General features: G+C 38.7%; 1 pseudogene; it reads left to right on the top strand.

Moving 5' to 3' along the window:
• The window catches only part of LOC145714468 (tRNA pseudouridine(38/39) synthase-like), a 94,361-nt pseudogene extending 79,639 nt beyond the window's left edge, over positions 1-14,722 (top strand).
• The last annotated feature ends 6,738 nt before the right edge of the window (positions 14,723-21,460 follow it).

Here is a 21,460-nt window from a genome sequence, read left to right as displayed (position 1 = left end):
GCTTGACGTGGCCCGTCTCGATCACATCTCTGCCTTGGGGCTCTCCAGCACAATGTAGAAGAAATTACAGTTTCAATGAGTCACCCCTCCCCCCATGCTGGGACCCAAACACATTTTATGCCTCTGGAAGGATTTCTCATGCATCTATTTCAGGTATGGAATATGGGAATGCGTTCTGTCAATATCTTGACTTTTCCTTTGTTTCTTCTTCGGTTGGGTTTGGGAGACGGAGCCCTGGCTAGTTTGACATCTTGTATCAAACTTCTGTTTCATAAAAGCAAGTCCATCTGGTCTTTTGAAAACATTTATAAATGCAATGGTATATTTTGCATTTGCTCTTGCGCTTAGAAAATCTAGTCACTACAAATGAGGGCAAATCACTCTTATGCATAGCAATTTAGGGATTTTACAGCGTCATATTCATTATCTCAGTGCTCAGAACACTATGACATAGTTACAAAGGAGTAAAATGAGAAGCTAAGTGACTTATCTATAAATGAAGCTAATAAGAAATCTAGTTGGAGCTCAAATTCAGATCCTCTGATTCCTCAAATTTCATTCTGTGCCATCTCAATGCTATGTTTCAGAACATTTCTCAAAGTCAAAAAAAAATAAAGAGCTAAAGATAGAGTGCTTGTTGAGTGAAGACATTTTAAAAATGAGAGTTTTAAAATATTTAAGTATAGCTATTGTGAACGAGAGAGAAGAGCAGCTTAAAATGATACATTGACTGTGTAGGTTTAGAAAACCATCAACAGAATAAACATCTATCTGGTGTACATGTTTATTTTTTAAATTTACATCTTTTTACTATGTTGATAAAATTTCACATTTCTGCAAGCTTTCAAGTATAGTCCTAGGAATTTCTTTTCTTTACCAGATTCATCAATATTTTATTACATTTTCTCCATGTCTCTTTATTCTCTCTCCATAACCCATATACATATAGAGGTACATAATACGTGTTTGTGTGTGTGTGTGTGTGTCAAATATACTTCTCCTACTCCCTCACCTATTTCAGAGTTAAATCACACATATTATGAATCTTTACCCTAAATACCTTAGGAGGTATATCCTAGAACAATAAACCACAGTAAAATTACCAAAACCAGGAGATTTCATGCTTATACAATACTATTCTCTAATTTAGGGATCTGAAAACTATAGCCCTCAGGTCAAATATGGACCATTGCTGCTTGTTGTTGTGAATAAAGTTTTACTAGAACACAACTGCATTTTGTCTCAGTTTTTGAGCCACTACAACAGAGCCAAGTAGCTGCGGTAGAGACCATAGGACCCACAAGTCAAAAAATACCTACTATTTGATCCTTTGCAAAAGAAGTTTCCTGATACTTCTTTTCAAAGTCCAAGTTCAAATTTGACCATATCCGAATAGGAACCTTCATAATTAGATTTCCTCACTCAGAATCCGCCTGAGATAGCTTATTTTGTTTGTCGTGTTTCTGTAATCTCCTTCGATCTGCAACACGTCCTGATACTTTCTTTGTATGTGATGACGTTGAAAGTGTTGAAGACTTAAAGGCCACTTATCTAACAGGATGTCTTTTTTTTTAGTTGCATATGATTCGGTTTGTTTATTGATTTATTTTATTTAAATTCAAGTTAGTTAGCATATAGTGTATCTTGGCTTCAGGAGTAGCACCCAGTGATTCATCGTGGATGAATGCTCCATCGATGCTCATAGGGTGTCTCTTGATATGGGGTGATCTGTATTTCCGTATGATAGGTTCAAGTTAAATACATTTTTAGCAGAAATAACACCAAAACGATGCAGTGTTCTTCTCATTGTATCCTTTCAGGAGATGCATGATGTCTGCTTTTCCCTTTGTTGGTGATACTCACTGTAATCACTGAGTTAAGTTTGTGTTTGCTAAATTCTTCCAATGTGAAGTTACTATTTTGCCTTCGATTTCAACACATAATTTGGTGGTTGCTGTGTAAGACTATAGAAATACCCTGTTCTAAGTAAATTATCCCTATCATGGTTAAAAATCATGTTTTTTTTAAGTATTGTGTGCATATTTTACTATCTTGGTAGGATGTTGAAGGCTAGGCTTATGTACACAAAGTACAGAAGAATTGTTTCAGGCCAGCACTCAGTAGAAGCCAGGATTCATACAGAATGCTGAGCCTTATCTTCGGTGCCTTTTTGAGTGTGAATAATGGATGTTGTATTGAAAATAGGGAACCTTGTTTGGCTGACAGAATATTTATGGAGTAACGTACCACAGAAGTGCTCAGAATAAGTTCTGAATAATATTCCCTCGGAGAATGCAGTACAAAAATTCAAATGTAATACTCCAAGAGGAATAGGAAACTTCCATCAGTTCAAAATGTGAGGTATGCCCGTCAGTATGAGGTCTGCCCATCTACATGCCAGAAAGAATCAGACCACACATACAGGTTTGGGTAACAGTGATTTGCAGCAGCTGACCGGGGCCAAATACATCATTTACCATGTGGGGCTGTGAGAAGCAAGTCCACTGGGCTGAGCTGAGACAGTCTCCATGCCCTTGGTTAGGGGCAATCGCTTAGACTGCCCCTTTTAAAACTGATTTCTTGAAGTAGTAGGAGCTGACATACTGAATGATTTGACCTAAGATAGAGTCAAAATGAAGGTCACATCATGGTCCTCAAAGTCGGATTTTGTTCAGGAAGTAATTGGAAGAAGGATGATTAGGGAAACAAGAACCAGAACATTTCCTTCCAAGTGTTATTGACTTAGCACTGATTGATGTTTTAGTTCTGTCCACTCTCTGATATTAAAAAAAGAAGATGAGTAGAAAGACGAATTTTGAGTACACTCACTTTCAATTTCTGTTCAATATTGGCTTAGAATAAGACAAATAGTGAAATTATAACAGTAAAGACAAGGGTGGCAGATATTTTTCTGGACGGTACCAGAGGGATTTCCCGATACAAAACAAAGGAAGTGATAGGAAAGAAATTTCATAACATATTTTAGTGGTTGGAGTGTTAGTCTCCAGTTTTCCCCATTCAGAGAATTAGATAAAACATCCCAGTCTTGTAAATGTGATTTTTTAGGCAATATCATGTGCAGTTTTAAGATCATTTATTTTTATGACATGTGCAGAAGGTATAATTTTTGGGTAGTAATAATGGTAGAACAAGTTGGTCTCAGCTGTGGCATCCTAAAAAAGTGCTAAATAGTCACAATTTCTGTGCGGTGTACAAATACAAGCTCCCCACAAGAATAAGGATTAAGTGAAAAGAACGAATTATACCAGTGTCGAACCTCCCCATATCTTGGCGTGCACAAGTAAAGATAAGTGTTCCTGTTTGCTGAGTTACGAGTATTCAACCGAATTGCATGTGAACTGATTACAAATTTGTATATTCCACTGTAGATCTTTTTCCACTTGCAGAAGAGAAATGTTTTAGATGTCATTGGTCACAAAAATCTTCATTTAGCTTCTTTGGAAAGTGGTTACTTTTTGAAAGGTATAGGACCTATGTAAATCTGGATCATGAGTCTCCTCATTATCTAAGAGGGAGATTTGCTAGGAAGTTAATTTCACCAGGAAAAATGTCCAAATCATTTTAAGACTGAAAATATCTTCCCACTTCTAATCACTGACACATTGCTTTTGAAAATTCACTTATATATTCACTTAAAATATTTGGGAGAGCCTATGGAACAGAAGTGTTTCTAGAAGCTGGCTAAAGCTACCTAAAGACATAGTGTATGTATTGGGGGTATTCAGGAAAGGTTTGGGGGTTTGTAGTACGAAGTGAGAAGTGAAGAGAAATGAAAGTTTTAAAACTAGTTTAACAATTCACTATTTTGTATTCAATGTAAGATTTCCACAAAACAGTTACTTGTGATCACACTTTAAAAGAAAGTCTTTTAGTTTCCAAATAACCAATGTTGATAGTTTCTGAGGACTCAAGGGTGTTTGCATATTGCTACTTATCTTGATTTGTGCCAGAATGACATAATTAGGCACCAAGTCCCAGTCAGAATTTTCCATCGGCAGAGGCAAACACAGGAAATGCTATCGAATATTTTCAAAATTATGATGGGTTCAGGACCAGATCTGCACGCAGATTGCCTGAATTCTAATTCTGGCTCTGCCATCTACTACTTGTGTCATTTTAGGTAAATAGGAGAAAACGTAACACCTCTGCAATGTATCCTACTCAATAAGTTTATTGGGAGGATTAAACAAATGTATGCAAGATATTTGCAAAAATGGCACATACTAAGCGCTTAATAAATATTAGTAGTACTATTAAATGCAGACAAACTGTACATATGAGAAAGTCCATAGTCCAAAGAAGTTTCATCAGTAAAGAAGAATGAGTGAAAATGAATGAACTGAGGAGGCAATTCAGAAAGTTAAAAATACAAACAAAAGGAACCATGAGAAATGAATTATTAAAGTTAGCAACACGAACTATTGCATTAAAAATGGAGATGAAAACAAATCCAAACACTGGCACATCGAAAGAATAAAAATAGACAACTTGGTAAAACCTACCTATGAATCAGTAAAAACACAAGATATACTGTCGGAAATTTGGAAGGAAATAAAACTAATAATGGTGAATTTTTTTTTTTTGTTACCAATCGTCAGGGTCTTGTCATTTGCCTCTGGAAAAAGTAGGTTCTTCATCTGGAGACTAAAACCAAGTCGTGTTGAAACATGGTTTCCTTGTATTTCTCTCAGGGAATGGCCATGTGATCAGCTGGCTGATTCTGAATAAGAGGGCAGGCAGGTGAGAAAGTAGGGAACCTAAAGGTCAGGTGCTGGGAAGTCATTGCAGTCCTTAGCAATGTGACTGCCTTTGGAATAGAAACTTGGACTTGGCAAGGTTGGCAAGTTGTTGCTTTCTCACTTAGTCTTAAGTACTTCCTGTGTCCTCCCTTAATTCTGAATAAACCCTACTTTTCAAAATGCCATCCTGACTCGGCTAGATTAAGAGAACCAAAGGAATAGGGGTAGGACAGGGGCATTACCACACTTCTGAAATTGGTAGGATAGTTTTTTTTTTAAGATTTTATTTTTAAGTACTCTCTATACCCTGCGTGGGGTGGGGCTCAACCCCACGGTCAAGAGTCATGCACTCCACCACCTGAGCCGGCCAGGCACCCCTACATATGATGGCAGTTTTAAAGAATTCTAAGGGTTTTGGTGAAATTCAAGGGGCTGTGAAGGATTCTGTTTCCTTTTAATTAGACAATTATTTGGCAGTCATTTTTGTTGTTTCCATCGCCCAGAAGAGTGCTTGCCACAAGGTAAGGGCTGAGTTCCTGTTTGCCGAAGGACTGAGGCCATTTTCCCCGGGCAGACCAGGCGACACTTCCGTCTCGCCCAGTTAATGGTTCTGCAGTGGAGACAACCTTATGGCAGAAACGAGACAAAGACGTTCCCATGTTTCTGTTGCCGTTGAGCAAGGTTACCCTACTCAGTCCATTAAATATGCCTGCTCTCAGCGCGCACTGGTCTTTTGTCTTCGGGGATATTTTCCAGGCACGTGGGTGCGACTACAGAATCATCAGTAATTGCGTACAACTTTATTTACCAAATATATTCTGTCAGAGAAGGCTCTGGCTGTAGCAACTAGTGACCAGCACCATCCTCCTGGCATGTTCCAGGCAGCAATGACTATAGCACTAAGAGCTGGATTACTAGTGCATTCACCAGTATCCAAAGCAGCAATTTCAAACCAAATGTGACATATAATGACTGATGTTTCCAGTAATAGCACACAATTATATGTGCATTCAGGCCTGCTACCTTGCCTACTCCCAGGATTACTAGGCATGATTTCCTGCCAAAAATTAAAATGCCTAATTGCAGGTGATACAAATATGTGGGAAACATCTACCTCTTGGAGATGAGTTGGAATCTATCTCCTACAGAAGACACATAACAAGATAGTCTGCCTATCATGGAGAATATGGCCAGAAGCACTGAAGAACATGCCTCTGATGACCAACCTCATGGGGCCTACCCAAGACTCAGGTTGGACTAGAATCCAGAAAACTCTCACCATACTGCTAACTTATTGATGAATGACAATCAACAGCATTTCCAACTGGCAAAATCATGGAGAGACAGACTCTCTGTATGGAGCAGATATACAGGGACAATAAAAAGCTGAGAACAGAGCATAATCATTGAGTAAAACTCTTCGGCAACCCCAAGTGCTCAATCTCAGTACGGCGTAATGTGGAGAAAAAGGAACCCTCGTGCACTATTGGTGGCCATGTAAATTGGTACAGTCACTGTGGGAAACGGTATGGAGGTTCCTCAAAAAACTAAAAATAGGACTACCATATGATCTAGCAGTTCCACATCTGGGTATTTATAAAAAAAAATGAAAACACTAATTTCAAAATATATATGCACCCCTATGTCCATTGCAGCATTATTCACAATAGCAAAGATATGGAAGCCACCCAAGTGTCCGTAGATAGATGAATGGATGAAGAAAGTGTGGTATATGTGCACAATGGAATACTACTCGGGCTTAAAAAAGGAGAAGATCCTGCCATTTGCAACAACATAAATGGATCCAGAGGGTATAGTGCTAAATGAAATAAGTGAGTCAGAAAAAGACAAATGCCATATGATTTCATTCATGAGGAATTTAAGAAACAAAACAAAACAAAAAACAGATTCTTAACTATAGAGGACACACTGGTGGTTGCCAGAGGGGGGGGGGGATGGGTGAAATAGATGAAGGGGATTAAGATGAAGGCACTGAATCATGCATCGAATTGTTGAATCGCTATATTGTACCCCTGAGACAAATATAACACTGTATGTTAACTATACAGGAATTAAAACTTTTAAAAATTAAAGATAGCATTACTGAGTTATCCAGCAATTCTTTTGGATAAATACACAAAAGAATTATAAACAGGGTTGAAGACCTATTTGTACACCCATGTTTATAGGAGCATTGTTCACAGTAGGCAAATGGTGGGAGTAACCCAAGTGTCCGTTGATGGATGAATGGATACATAAAACGTGGTACATACATGCACGGGTATCATTCAGCCCTTAAAATGATAGGAAATTGTGACATGTTCTATAGCATTATGAATCTTGAGGGCATTATGCTAAGTGAAATAAGCCAGCCAGGAAAAGACAAATACTGTACGATTCCATTTACACGAGGTACCTAGAGTTGTTAAACTCATAGAGACAGAAAGGAGAATGGTGGTTGTCAGGCACCGTGGGAGGGGCATTGAGGAGTTATTATTCAATGGGTATAGAGTTTCAGTTTTGCAACACAGACAGTTTTGGGATTGCTTACATAAATGGGCTTAATATTACCGAAAAGTGCACTTAAAATGGTTAAGACGGCAAATTTCATGGCAGGTGTATTTTACCACAGAAATAAAGAGCAGGAATGACTGAATTATCAGATAAAGTCAACATCAGAGCAAAGAAAATTATGAAAGGCAAAGAGAGACATTACATGATTATAAAAGTATAAAAGTACAAAGATGTATCTACTCTAAATAGATATCAACCAAACAACAGAACTTCCAAATACACAAAGCAAAATCTGATAGTTGAAAGGAGACAGACCAAGCCACAGTTAATATTGGACTTCACATGCCCGACACTCAGCAACTGATAGAACTACCAGACAAAATCAGCAAGAATAGGATGACTAAACAAAACAATGACCAACAGGATCTTATTTGTGTAAATATACTCCACTCAACAATAGCACAGTACACACTTGTTTCATGTGCCTACAGGACATATACCAAGATAGACTATATGCTGGGCCATAAAACAAACATCAACAGAATGAAAATATATCCTACAGAATGTGTCCTCTGAGTATAGTGAAATCAAACTAGAAATCTGTAAATCTGGGGGCACCTGGGTGGCTCAGTTGGTTAAGCATCCAACTTTAGCTCAGGTCATGAGCTCACAGTTTGTGGGTTCAAGCCCCACATCGGGCTCTGTGCTGACAGCTCAGAGACTGGAGCCTGCTTCGGATTCTATGTCTTCCTCTCTCTCGCTGCCCCTCTCCTGCTCATGCTCGCTCGCTCTCTCTCTCTCAAAAATAAATAAACATTTAAAAAACATTTAGAAATCTGTAAACTTGAAAGAAAACACTTAGAAATTAAACAGCACACTTCTAAATAATCCATGGGTCAAATAAGACTCAAAGGAAATTTTTAAAAATTGAACCAAATGAAAATGAAAACAAGACAAATCAAAACCTATGGAATGTAGCTAAAGTCGCACTGAGAGGGAATTATTTTTGAATACAAAATCTATTTTTTGAAGCTTATTTATTTATTTGTTTTAAGAGAGAGAGAGAGAGAGAGAGAGAGCATGCACGGGGGGAAGGGGCAGACAGGGAGAGACAGAATCAAAAGCAGGCTCTGTGCTGTCAGAGCAGAGCCGACAGGGGACTTGAACTTAGGAACTGTGAAATCATGACCTGAGCCTAGATCTAGAATCAGACGCTTAGCCAACTGAGCCTCCCAGGCACCCCTGAGAGAGAAAATTCTAGCATTAAATGCTAACATTAGAAATAAGGAAAGATCTCAAATTACACACCCAAGTGTTTACCTAAAAGATATAGGAAAAGGGAAAAACCCAAAGTGAGCAGAAGGAAGTAAATAATAATGATAAGAGCAGAAATCAATGAAATTAAAAGAATACAATAAAGAAAATCAATGGGGGAAAAGCTATTTCTTAAATTAATAAAATTGGTAAGCCTCTCGCAAGACTGGCACAGATAAAATTAGAGAAGACAAGGATCAATATCAGTGATTAAATAGGAATATCACTGCAAATTCTGTAATTTCTAAGTGGATAATAAGGGAATACTGTTAATGACTGAATGCTCATAAATTTGAAAACATAGAAGAAATGGATCAATCCCTTGAGAAACCACAAATTACAACTACCCCCCCAAAGTTATATAGGCAATGTAATTAATCTTATAATTGATAAAGAAATTGAATATGTAGTTTAAGAAAGACCTGAAGGAAAAATATCCAGGCCCATGTGATTTCACTGGAAAATTCTACCAAATGTTTAAACAGCCAATTTACTGATTTGAATGCATTTTATTTCTTGTTGTCTAATTACTGAGGCTTTGACTTCCAGTACTATGTTAAATAGTAATGGTGAGAGTACACATCCCTGTCTTGTTCCTGACCTTAGGGGAAAGGCTCTCAGTTTTTCTCCATTGAGGATGATATTAGCTGTGGGTCTTTCATATATGGCCTTTACAATGTTGAGGTATGTCCCATCTATCCTACTTTGTTGAGGGTTTTTATCAAGAATGGATACCTATATTTTGTCAAATGCTTTTTCTGCATCCACTGAGAGGATCATATAGTTCTTATCCTTTCTTTTATTAAAATGTGGTGTATCACCAGCAGCAATGAAGAAGTCAAACTTCTATTTGCAGATGACAGGATACTTTATGTAGAAAACCCAAAAGGCTCCACCAAAAAAAAAAATTGCTAGAACTGATACATGAATTCAGTAAAGTCACAGGCTATAAAAATCAATGTGCAGAAATCTGTTGCCTTTCTATACACAAATAACAAAGCAGCAGAAAAAGAAATCAAGGAATCCATCCCATTTGCAATTGCACCAAAAATAATAAGATATCAAGGAATGAACCTAGCTAGAGAGGTAAAGCATCTATACTCTAAAAACCATAGAACGCTTAAGAACTTGAAGATGATACAAAGAAATGGAAAAGTATTCCACGTTCAAGGGTTGGAAGAACAACATTGTGAAAATGGCTACACTACCCGAAGCAATCTACACATTTAATGCAATTCCTATCAAAGTACCTCAAGTTCCAAAGAGAAGACGAAGACTCCCTATCAACCCAGGTCCAAAGATGGAGGCAGGGTAAGGTGCACTAGTAACCCAGCTCTTAGTGCTATAGTCATTACTGCCTGGAACATGGCAGGAGGATGGTGCTGGTCACTAGTTGCTACAGCCAGAGCCTTCTCTGACAGAATATATTTGGTAAATAAAGTTGTACGCAATTACTGATGATTCTGTAGTCGCACCCACGTGCCTGGAAAATATCCCCGAAGACAAAAGACCAGTGCGCGCTGAGAGCAGGCATATTTAATGGACTGAGTAGGGTAACCTTGCTCAACGGCAACAGAAACATGGGAACGTCTTTGTCTCGTTTCTGCCATAAGGTTGTCTCCACTGCAGAACCATTAACTGGGCGAGACGGAAGTGTCGCCTGGTCTGCCCGGGGAAAATGGCCTCAGTCCTTCGGCAAACAGGAACTCAGCCCTTACCTTGTGGCAAGCACTCTTCTGGGCGATGGAAACAACAAAAATGACTGCCAAATAATTGTCTAATTAAAAGGAAACAGAATCCTTCACAGCCCCTTGAATTTCACCAAAACCCTTAGAATTCTTTAAAACTGCCATCATATGTAGGGGTGCCTGGCCGGCTCAGGTGGTGGAGTGCATGACTCTTGACCGTGGGGTTGAGCCCTACCCCATGCAGGGTGTAGAGATTACTTAAAAATAAAATCTTAAAAAAACTATCCTACCAATTTCAGAAGTGTGGTTATGCCCCCTGTCCTGCCCCTATTCCTTTGGTTCTCTTAATCTAGCCGAGTCAGGATGGCATTTTGAAAAGTAGGGTTTATTCAGAATTAAGGGAGGACACAGGAAGTACATAAGACTAAGTGAGAAAGCAACAACTTGCCAACCTTGCCAAGTCCAAGTTTCTATTCCAAAGGCAGTCACATTGCTAAGGACTGCAACGACTTCCCAGCACCTGACCTTTAGGCTCCCTACTTTCTCACCTGCCTGCCCTCTTATTCACTACTCCCGGAGCATCAGCCAGCTGATCACATGGCCATTCCCTGAGAGAAATACAAGGAAACTATGTTTCAACATGACTTGGTTTTAGTCTCCAGATGAAGAACCTACTTTTTCCAGAGGCAAATGACAAGACTGTGATGATTGGTAATAAAAAATTCACTATTATTAATTTTATTTCCTAGCTAGAACATTCAGTCCTAAAATTTGTATGCAGCCACAAAAGACCCTGAGTAGTCAAAGCAATCCTGAAAAAGAAAAACTGGAGGAATCCCGATTCCAGATTTCAAGCTCTATTACAAAGCCGTAGTCTTCAAGACAGTATGGTACCAGCACAAAAACAGACACATAGATCAATGGAGCAGAATAGAAAACCCAGAAATGGACCCACAACTATATGGCCAACTAATCTTCAACAAAGCAGGAAAGAATATCCAATGGAGAAAAGACAGTCTCTTCAAGAAATGTTGTTAGGCAAACCGGATGGTGACATACAGAAGAATGAAACAGGATAACTTTCTTACACTGTACACAAAAATAAATTCACAATGGGTGAAAGACCTAAGTGTGAGACAGGAAACCATCAAAATCCTAGAGGATAACACAAGCTGCAAGCTCTTTGACCTTGACCAGAGAAACTTTTTATTAGACATGTAATTGAAGGCAAGGGGAACAAAAGCAAACATGAACCATTGGGACTTCATCAAGATAAAAATCAAAAAAACAAACTTAAGCACAGTGAAGGTAATAACCAACAAAACTAAAAGTCTATGGAATAGAAGATATTTGCAAATGATTTACCTGATAAAGTGTTAGCATCCAAAATCTATAAAGAACTTATCAAACTCAACACCCAAAAAACATAACCCAGTTAAGAAATGGACAGAAGGCATGAACAGACACTTTTCCAAAGACGACATCCAGATGGCTAACAGGCACATGAAAAGATGCTCAATATCCGTCATCATCAGGTAAATACAAATCAAAATCACGTTGAGATACTACCTCACACCTGTCAGAATGTCTAAAATTAATGACACAAGAAACAACTGATGTTGGCAAGGATGCAGAGAAAGGGAAATCCTTTTGCACTGTTGGTGGGAATGCAAACCGGTGCAGCCACTCTCGAGAACAGTATGGAGGTTCCTCACAAAACCAAAAATAGAACTACCCTATGATCCAGCAATTGCACTATTAGGTGTTTGCCCAAAGGATGCAAAACTGTAGATTCAAAAGTGTAGATGCACCCAATGTTTATAGCATTATCAGCAATAGCCAAACTATGCAGAGAGCCCAAATGTCTATCGACTGATGAATGGATAAAGAAGATGTGGTGTATATATACAATGGAATAGTCCTCTGACATAAAAAAGATGAAATCTTGCCATTTGCAACGATGTGGATGGAGCTAGGATGTATTATGCTAAGTGAAATGAGTCCGTCAGAAAGTCAAGTACCATATGATTCCACTCATATGTGGAATTTAAGAACCAAAACAGATGAACATGTGGGAAATGGGGGGAAGAGAAGAGAGGGAAACAAACCACAGAAGATTCTTAATGCTAGAGAATTAACTATGAGTTGATAGAGGGAAGTAGGTGAGGGATGGGCTAGATGAGTGATGGGTACTAAGGAGGGTACTTGTTGTGATCAGCACTGGATGTTGCATGTGAGTGACGAGTCACTAAATTCTCCTGAAACCAATATTGCTCTGTGGGTTAACTAAAATTTAAATAAAAAATAAAAAGCCAATTTACACTCTCTACCACAAAATCCAAGAGGATGGGGCATTTTATATCTCATTTCATGAATCCAGTATTACCCTAATAACAAAACCAGAGTAGAAGAATAAAGTGAAAAGAATCACCCTACTTGGTATTAAGGCTTACCGTATAGCCACTATAATGAACACAGTATAGTGTTTGCTGAGGGATGGACACATAGATCAATACAATAGAATACAGAGCCCAGAAATAGACCCAAACCAATATACCCATCTATTTTTTGATAAAGGTCTAAAAGTATATCAATGGAGGAGGAATAGCCTTTTTAACAAATGGTCCTGGAGCAGTTAGACATCCATAGTAAAACAACTGAACCTTGGCCTAAATCTCATACCTTATACAAAACAAATGTAAAATGAATTACAGATACAAATGTAAAATTATAGCATTTTGGAGGTGTCATTCCGCACTGAAGGCCAGGTGAAAAGTTCTTAGACCTGACACCAAAAGCATGATCCATGAAAAGAAAAAAATTGATACATTGGACCTCATCAAAATTAACAACTTGTGCTCTCTGGATAATGAAAGACAGGCTACAGACTGGGAAAAAATGTAAACCACATAACTGATGAAAGACATGTCTAAAATATATAAAGAGCTCTTGGAATTCAACAGAATAAAAAAATCAGAAAAAGGAGCTACAGGTGTGGCTTAGGATAAGCAGGTACGATGGACCTGTATGACTCCTTTATTCCTGGGGTTGCCATATAGTTGCTGAAAATGACATAGTGAGAAACTAAACTGAGGAACTCCTAAGAAAAAGAATGCAAGAACTGGAAAGGGACATACAATGACTTAAATAGGATCCAGCCAACAACAACAAGAACTCAAACATTAGAGAAAATTCTTCAGGAGCTGGAAAAGCCAACTGTGCATTTGATTTCAGTGCTAATGGCCAAAGTCATGTAGCCCTAAGGCTAGCCTATCTAGGCTAGGGATGCTAGGGCTTTGCCCATCAAGAAAACACAAACAATATTATTGAAGAGAAACTGAGGCACTGAGACTTGACAATGAGAAAGCAGACATTCAACTCTCACTGATGTGGATAAACAGACAAGGGACTTAAGTGCCTTTAGACAATTAATTTCTCTTAACCTTTGCTCTCACTTTCCAAGGATTCACAGGATTTTAACTTGAAGAAGTCAAAACTACTGCTAAAAAATCCATTATACCCACATTTTCCATCAGGTGTTCCCTTGAGGCGTTCATATACTGGCTTGGGCTTCTGTAGAACCCAGCTTCAGTGCTAGGTTCAGCTGTTTGAGAAGACTCACTGCTCTTTTCCCCCTTATTCTGATTGAGATATTATAGTCATGAATTCTGTGGCTCGGAGTATGATGGCACATATCGTTTCAGAAATCATATGGATTTTTTTGTCTGCTCAAGGACAGCTAGTAGGCCAGAGCTTGGATGAGGGGAGATGGCAAGAACCTTTCTGGTTATGTCAGTGTGCAGTGATTGACCAGAGATTCCTTTGTCGTTAAGTCTGTTGTATGATGGTTTTCTCCTCTCTGATTGGCGAAGGAATGGAGAAGCCTGTGATTATTGACAAGCTGCCGAACATAGGTGAAAAATCCCCAGAAACCTCAGTACAGAATGGGTGTAGAGTTTTCTCTAGTCTTAAATGATTTTAAGTTTGAAAATATCAAGTGGATCTATGACTGGGAGGGTCAGGAGTTCAGTGTCACCCACCTATAGCAATCTAGGCTGAAGGTAATGTTAAAACTCACATGTTGTATTGTCTTCTGCAAGGACTGGATTGTGTTGCAGTACCCAAAAGGATATTTGCAGATTCAAAGCTGGGTGGATTGATATAATGGAGAACTATTAGGCTCTCTGTCATAAAGCAGACCAGTGCCTTTGTAATAGGAGTGAAAATTCACACACAAGTCCCTAATAGACTATCATAAATGTCAAGGAGAGGAATCTCAATCCAGCATTTTATGACTAGGGATGCATTGTACATCCACATTTATTTCATTGGGAAAAAACAAAAGCCAAAAGGAACTGTAATAATACACTAGAGGAAGAAAATACTATCTTGGAGAGACCAACAAAGAGGCTCTGTGTGGATACAGAAATTAAAAGCAGCATTTAACCATAGAGAACTTCCCAGGATCTAGGAGGCAACCACAGGCTAGTGTTAGGTGGATAGAAAGGAAATATAAACAAAATATTTACTGTAAGAAGTCCTAGAAACTCAGGTGATCAACTCTATGAAAAAAAAAGGCATAAACTCCTAATAAGGACGTTCTTGTTGCTTAAATGAGAAAGAGTTCAAGCATTTTCTTATCACTGTCCAAAAAGATTTAAGTAAAAGAAGCCAAAAGCAGTTGTAAAATGGAGATATATTTATGTATACTTGGAAATGTGTGACTTGTGTTCAAATTCATTAAAGCTTGATCATGCAAGTGTCAAAAAAAGAAGGAAATGGGCTACAGACGTGAATAGAAATTTCATCGAAGAAGATACGCAGATGGCAAATGAACACATAAAAAGATGTTCAACATTAACCATTAGTGAAATGCAAATGAAAACTTCAATGAGGTCTCACCACACAGGCACCAGAATGACTTAAAATTTTTTTGTTTAATGGTAACACCACATGCTGGTGAGAATGTAGAGAAACTGTGTCATTCAGAAATTGCTGGTGGGAATATAAAATGGTACAGCCAGTCTGGAAAAAAGAAAAAAAAAAAGTATCGGTTACAAAACTAAGCTTGCCGTTACCACATGACCCAGCAGTTTGCTCTTGGACATTTATCCCTGAAAAATGAAAACTTTAAGTTCACAGACAAATCTATGCAGAAATTATTGTGTCAACTTATTTGTAATGAGTCCAGACATCAGAACCGAAATGTCCTTCAATAAATGAGTGGTGTAACGAGCTCTGGTGCATTCCACACTTACAATATTACTCGGCAATAAAAAACACACACACACACAAAAACATTGATATATACAGTGACTTGAATGGATCTCGGGATTTGTGCTGAATGTAAAAGCCGATCACAAAAAGTTATATATTGAATGATTTCATTTATGTAACATACTTGTAATGGCAAGATTATGGAGTTGAAGAGCAAATTACTGGCTTCCAGGGGTGAGGGAGGGAGGTGGCCGTAGCTGTAAATTAACAGCAAGAGGGATCCTTCTGATGGAATGTTTCTGTATCTTGACTATAGTGGTAGACACAGGTAATAAAACTGCACAAAATGAGACATACACACAAACTATGCGTGTATAACTGGTGAAATTGGAATAAGGTAAATAGATCATAGCAGCTTCACTTCCCTGATTTTGATATCATAGTATAGACATGCGAGACGTTACCATTGGGCAACAAAGTTAAGGGTATAAGGCATCTTTCTGTTTCTTACAACTGCATGTAAATTTACATTGATCTCAAAATGAAAAAAACATGACACTAAAGCAACTTTGGATTATCCTTTAAATGCTCCTAAATGTTTAAGGAAACAATCGTAACCTAAAAATGTAATATTGATGTACACAAGAACATTGATGGTTCTCATCATAATGCTGGAGCGAAAGAAGCTGGATACAAATGAGTGTGGTTTACATTTTGTAGCATTTTATACTAATGGAATCCATACAATCCATAAAGATAGCAAGCAGACCAGTAGTTGTCTAAGGATGGGGGTACAGGGAGGGGCAGGAGGGAGAAATTACCAAGGACAAGAGGAAACTCACGGGGGTGATGGATATGTTCACTCTTAAATTTATGGGGATGGTTTAGCAGTGTATGCGTGTGACCAAACTCTTCAAGCTGTCACTCTAAGCATGTGCAATTATTATTTGTCAATTACACTTCAATAAAATCATTTACAGTGATATTCTCTTCAGAAAATAAAACTTGGGAAAGAATAAAGATAAATGATGGTCTCCACTCCAAATATGTTGTTTTAAGATTCTCTGTAGACAGTGCTCCCCTGTATTGCCTGCGCTGCACACTGCTCTTGGCCTTGGGAGGCCTCTCCTGTACCCTAAGTTTCTTAACGTGGGCTAATCAGTGTTGAGTTTGTGGCTTCCAATCACCATTTTTTTGCCCTTTGTGTGTTTTCAGTAACTTTTATTAGGGTGAGCTTTTTGGCCCTTCAGAGGACTTCTAGTTGTTGACATTATTGGGTAAAATGTCACAAACACCTCTATGAGGTAGATGGCCTGGAAATTGTTTCCTTGTTCATTTTGTGGGATGGTACTGCCACCCACACACCTCACCCCTTATAGACCTGGGCAATCTGTGCTTTGCCGCCATTCCCCCACTCCTTCCCCCTACCTCCCAAAGACAGAAACACGAAGCCCTTTTTCAGCTTGCCCATTAGGTCAAGTGTTAAGGAAGGAATTATCTTCAGTGTTCAGTCCTGACCCAGTCTTTCCCCCGATGCCGCAGTACCCCATGTTTCTTCCTTTTCCCACAACTGCCTCTTCCCTTCCTTCCCTGCTCCTACCATGAGAAAACTCACAGAAACACACAAATTTCCACAGCAGGTTGATTTTATTTCAGGTACCATCAGTGTACCCTGTTGTGTAAAATTCACAGTATACACAATTGTCCATTTCTCAACCACCAGACCTCTGGAGACTTAGCAGGTATCACTGAAGTCTCTGGCCTTGCTCTGGAGCTACTGGCTGGCCAGATCATCACTTGATGTGGTGGCCTTCTCCACATTCTCTTGGTCTTGGTCTTGGCCTTGGCCTTGGTCTTGATCTTGCTCACGTTGATTCAATCTCTCATTCAGTCTGTGATAGTGACCGAATAGTATTGTTCCTCTAGCTTTCTTAGGCCTTCTTACACAGTTGGTGGTTTTGTTCAAGACTTTTTTATTCAAACTCCTTTTAATTGGTCTTTTGACCTTTATGGTTGTCTTCAGGACCTGTAACAACAATGGAGAGAGGTGAAAAGGGCATTAACTTAGGGGGAAAAGATGGGATATTGATGGAAAAGGGGGCTTCATGAGAAGGTATCAGAGATGGGGAAGGAGTTTGTGCCAGGTGAGAAAGGGTAAGATTCTTGGGGGAGGGGAATCAATGAAGAAAAGAGGAGCTTGGCCAGGGTCATCTTACCTTGCTACCATCTCTGGACCTGGGTTGATAGGGAGCCGTCATCTTCTCATTGGAACTTGAGGTTGGTTGGTCCATATCTGTATCTGTATCAGGTTGTGGTAGTTTCCTGGTTACCTTACCCATATTGAAGCTTCCTAGTGGTCTACCCCAGGCGTCCTAACCTTCCTACTGTGCATACCTCTTCCCAGGATAATGAGGGGCCACACCCTTGAGTTTTGATTGGTCAGCAAGGCTCTCCCCCAGCCAATGGTGGCCAAGGCATGGCTCAGATGTCACAAAGTACTACTTATGACACTACTCTGTGTTGGAGAAGTTGCTAGGGAGGCCAAAATGTGGTTTCTACCTTTCAAAGTGCCATTCCTGACACCTCTGGTTGGGAGGGAAATGATGAGGAGGCAAAAATGTTTTGGTTAGAGAAAGGGGGCTTTTCTTTAACATCTTTTAAAGAGTTTTCCCAAGCTGAACTGTCACTGCTCCTCATATCCCCATGTTTAATTTTGGTGGTGCAAATAGCAGACAAAGAATCTTTCCTCCAGGTTATTCTCCAAGGTCACCCCACTCAGTGGTTTCTTTTGTTGTGTCCCACCCTTAGCTATTAATTAGTGTTTGGTTATTTTACCTAAAATCCCTCCAAGAGCAGTATGGCTGAATTTAAATATCAGTGGGGATATGAATCATCTTACAAACTAACAAAAACACAGCTCCCATGCTTAAGCTCCATATCTATGGCATTTGGCAGTAAAGACTGCTGATTTTGATTAAATTATTTTCTGCCAGCTCGGCAACTTACAGGCAGGGATTAGAATTAACTCTCCACCCATGACGGGTTGCTTTTATCTTTTATTCTATGTTTAGACTCTGGCAATGTTATCATCATTGAGTTTTCCAAGGTTCTGTCTCTTGTATTTTGCTTATATTTTACTTTATATTTTATCGGTTTTCCTTTCATTCTTCCTAGAGTTCAGCACTCATTTCCTTACCACCATTAGGCGTCTACTCTGATGTGTTTGAATTATATCCTTGCATATGTTTATACTCTTGTGAAATATATGACCTTGTTAAATGTGTGTGTTTGAATGCATAGTATTGTGCTGTAGACCTTGTTGTTTCTTACCTTATACACTCAACACGATGCTCTTAACTTCAAATTATATGGCTATACGTCTCTTTAGTTCATTGCTTCACCATACTCCATTAGCATGCATGCACCAAGTTTTGCTTGTCCATCATTTCCCCCTTTAAGGAACACTTGTTTTGGCTCTCCCCTCCACTGCCACAAACAATGCTGTGATGAACATCCTCAATCATGTCCCCTTATGGAATTCTGCATATAATTCTCTGGAATACATACTCAAGGATAGAATTTCTAGGTCCTAGATACATACGAGTCTTAGTCCATTTGAGTGGCTTAAACAACAAACACTTAATTCTTCCAGTTCTGGAGGCTGGAAGTCCAAGATGAAGATGGCAGCATGGTCAGGTTCTGGATGAAGACCCTCTTCTTATGTTCTTACATGGCCCTCCTTGGTCGCTAAGAAAGAGCTATCTTCTGTCCCTCTTTTTAAATAATGGCATTAAATACATTATTAGGTTCCATTCTCGTGACCTATTCTAACCCCAATAACTTCCCAAGAGCCCAACCTCCAAATACTATCACATTTGATATTAGCTTCAACATATGAATTTTAGAGGGACACGAACATTCAGCGTATAAGCAATAATTTTGCTAAATGTTACTAGATTGCTTTCTGAAACGTACCAATCTACGTTCCCAATAGAACGATATTATTACCTGTTTCCCTACACTCACTAATAATTGGTATGGAAGGGAACTTCTGATATGACTCCCAGTGATCCCAGCCTTCTGATGTTCACACTTTTGTGTAATCCATTCCCCTTGAGTGTAAGATACATCTAGTGACATACTTCTAATGAATAGAATCCATAGAATCCAGCAAGAGAAATGGGATATTATTAACATGATGGGGTTTCCTCTTATTAGAACTCTTTTTTTGATGGCAATCTCTCTTGCCTTCTCGTTTTCTCATTCTGATGAAAGCATATCATGAGATAATCATTGAAGAGGCTCACATCTCAAGGAGCATCTCCTGAGGAACTAAGCCCTCAGTGCAAAAAATCACAAGGACCTGAATCCTACCAACAACCACATTAGTGAACTGGGAGGAGGGTCCTTTCCAGTTGAGACTTGAGATGACGTAGCCTTATGAGAGACCCAGGATGAAGGACTCAGTTAAGCTACACCCAGGTTGTTGACCCATGGAAAATCTGGGATAATAGATCATATTGTTTTAAGCATTACATTTCAGGGTAACTTTTTTACATAGCAAATGATAAGTTATACTTAGTATTATCCAACTTTTAACTTCTAAAGAAATCTAGTAAAAAAAAAACACAACCTCCTTTTACTTCTGTGATTACTAGTGATGCAGATGTTCACATTTTCTATTTTAAAAATTGGTTTTTGGTTATTAATATTTCTCATTATTGGATTTCTTGTCTTTTGCCTGTTGATTTCATCATTACTTTGTAATTTTGGATTTTAATTCCTTGTTAGTGAACCTTGTCTTTGATATACTTTGAACATAAATCCTTACTGTTTATCCAGTTTTGTTTTTTTCTCAACATGGTTTTCCTGTACCATCTGATATGTGGTGGTGATATCTTTATCATATGCCTCTTATTTTTAGGGTTATTGTTTCATTGATCATGACCTCTAGTACTAGGTTGAGTGTAGAAGCAATATGAGATATCCTGAAGTTCATGTGCCTAAGGTGTTACATTGATTTGGAAGTTGTTTCTTTTCTTTTATTTTTTTGCCCTGGAGACTTAATCATGTTAAGGAAGTTTCTAACTGTTCTCAGTTTTTGGGAAAAGCTTTTTAAAAAATCATGTGTCTGAGATGTTCATCATCACTTACCATCAGGGAAATGCAAATCAAGACTACAATGAGATATCACTTCATACCTGTCAGAATAACTAAAAAAAAAAAAAAACAACACAAGAAACAACCGGTTTGGGTGAGGATGTGGAAAAAGGAACACTCATGCACTGTTGGTAGGAGTGCAAACTTGAGTACCACTGTGGAAAACTGTACGGACGTTCCTCAAAATGTTAAAAATATAATTACCCTATGATCCAGCAACCACACTACTGAGTATTTACGCAAAGAACTCAAAAAAACTAATTCAAAGTGGTGCGTGCACCCTAAGTTTATAGCAGCATTATTTAAAATAGCCAAATTATGGAAGCAGCTCAAGTGTCCATCGGTAGATGAATGGATAAAGAAGATGTGGTATATATACACAATAGAGTATTATTCAACTATAAAAAACAAAATCTTGCCTTTTGCAATGACACGGATCGAGCTGCAGAGTATCGTGCTAAGTGAAATAAGTCAGAGAAAGACAAAGACCATATGATTTCACTCATGTGAAACTTAAACAAAACAAATGAGCAAAGGGGAAGAGAGAAAGAGAGACACCAAGAAGCAGACTTTTTTAAATGTTTATTTTTGAGAAAGCGGAGGGAGGGGCAGAGAGGGAGACAGAGGATCCAAAGTGGACTCTGCACTGACAGCAGAGAGCCAGATGCGGGGCTTGAACTCACAATCTGTGAGATCATGACCTGAGCTGAAGTTGGAAGCTTAACCCAGTGAGCCACCCAGGCGTCTCCAAGAAACAGTCTTAACTATAGAGAACAAACTCATGGTTACCAGAGGGGAGGTGAGTGG

The sequence above is a fragment of the Panthera onca genome, chromosome X (assembly GCF_046562875.1).
Source record: "Panthera onca isolate mPanOnc1 chromosome X, mPanOnc1 haplotype 2, whole genome shotgun sequence".
Classification (NCBI taxonomy): Eukaryota; Metazoa; Chordata; class Mammalia; order Carnivora; family Felidae; genus Panthera; species Panthera onca.
The sequence above is the reverse complement of the archived record's forward strand: the minus strand, read 5'-3'. Positions and strand labels throughout refer to the sequence as shown.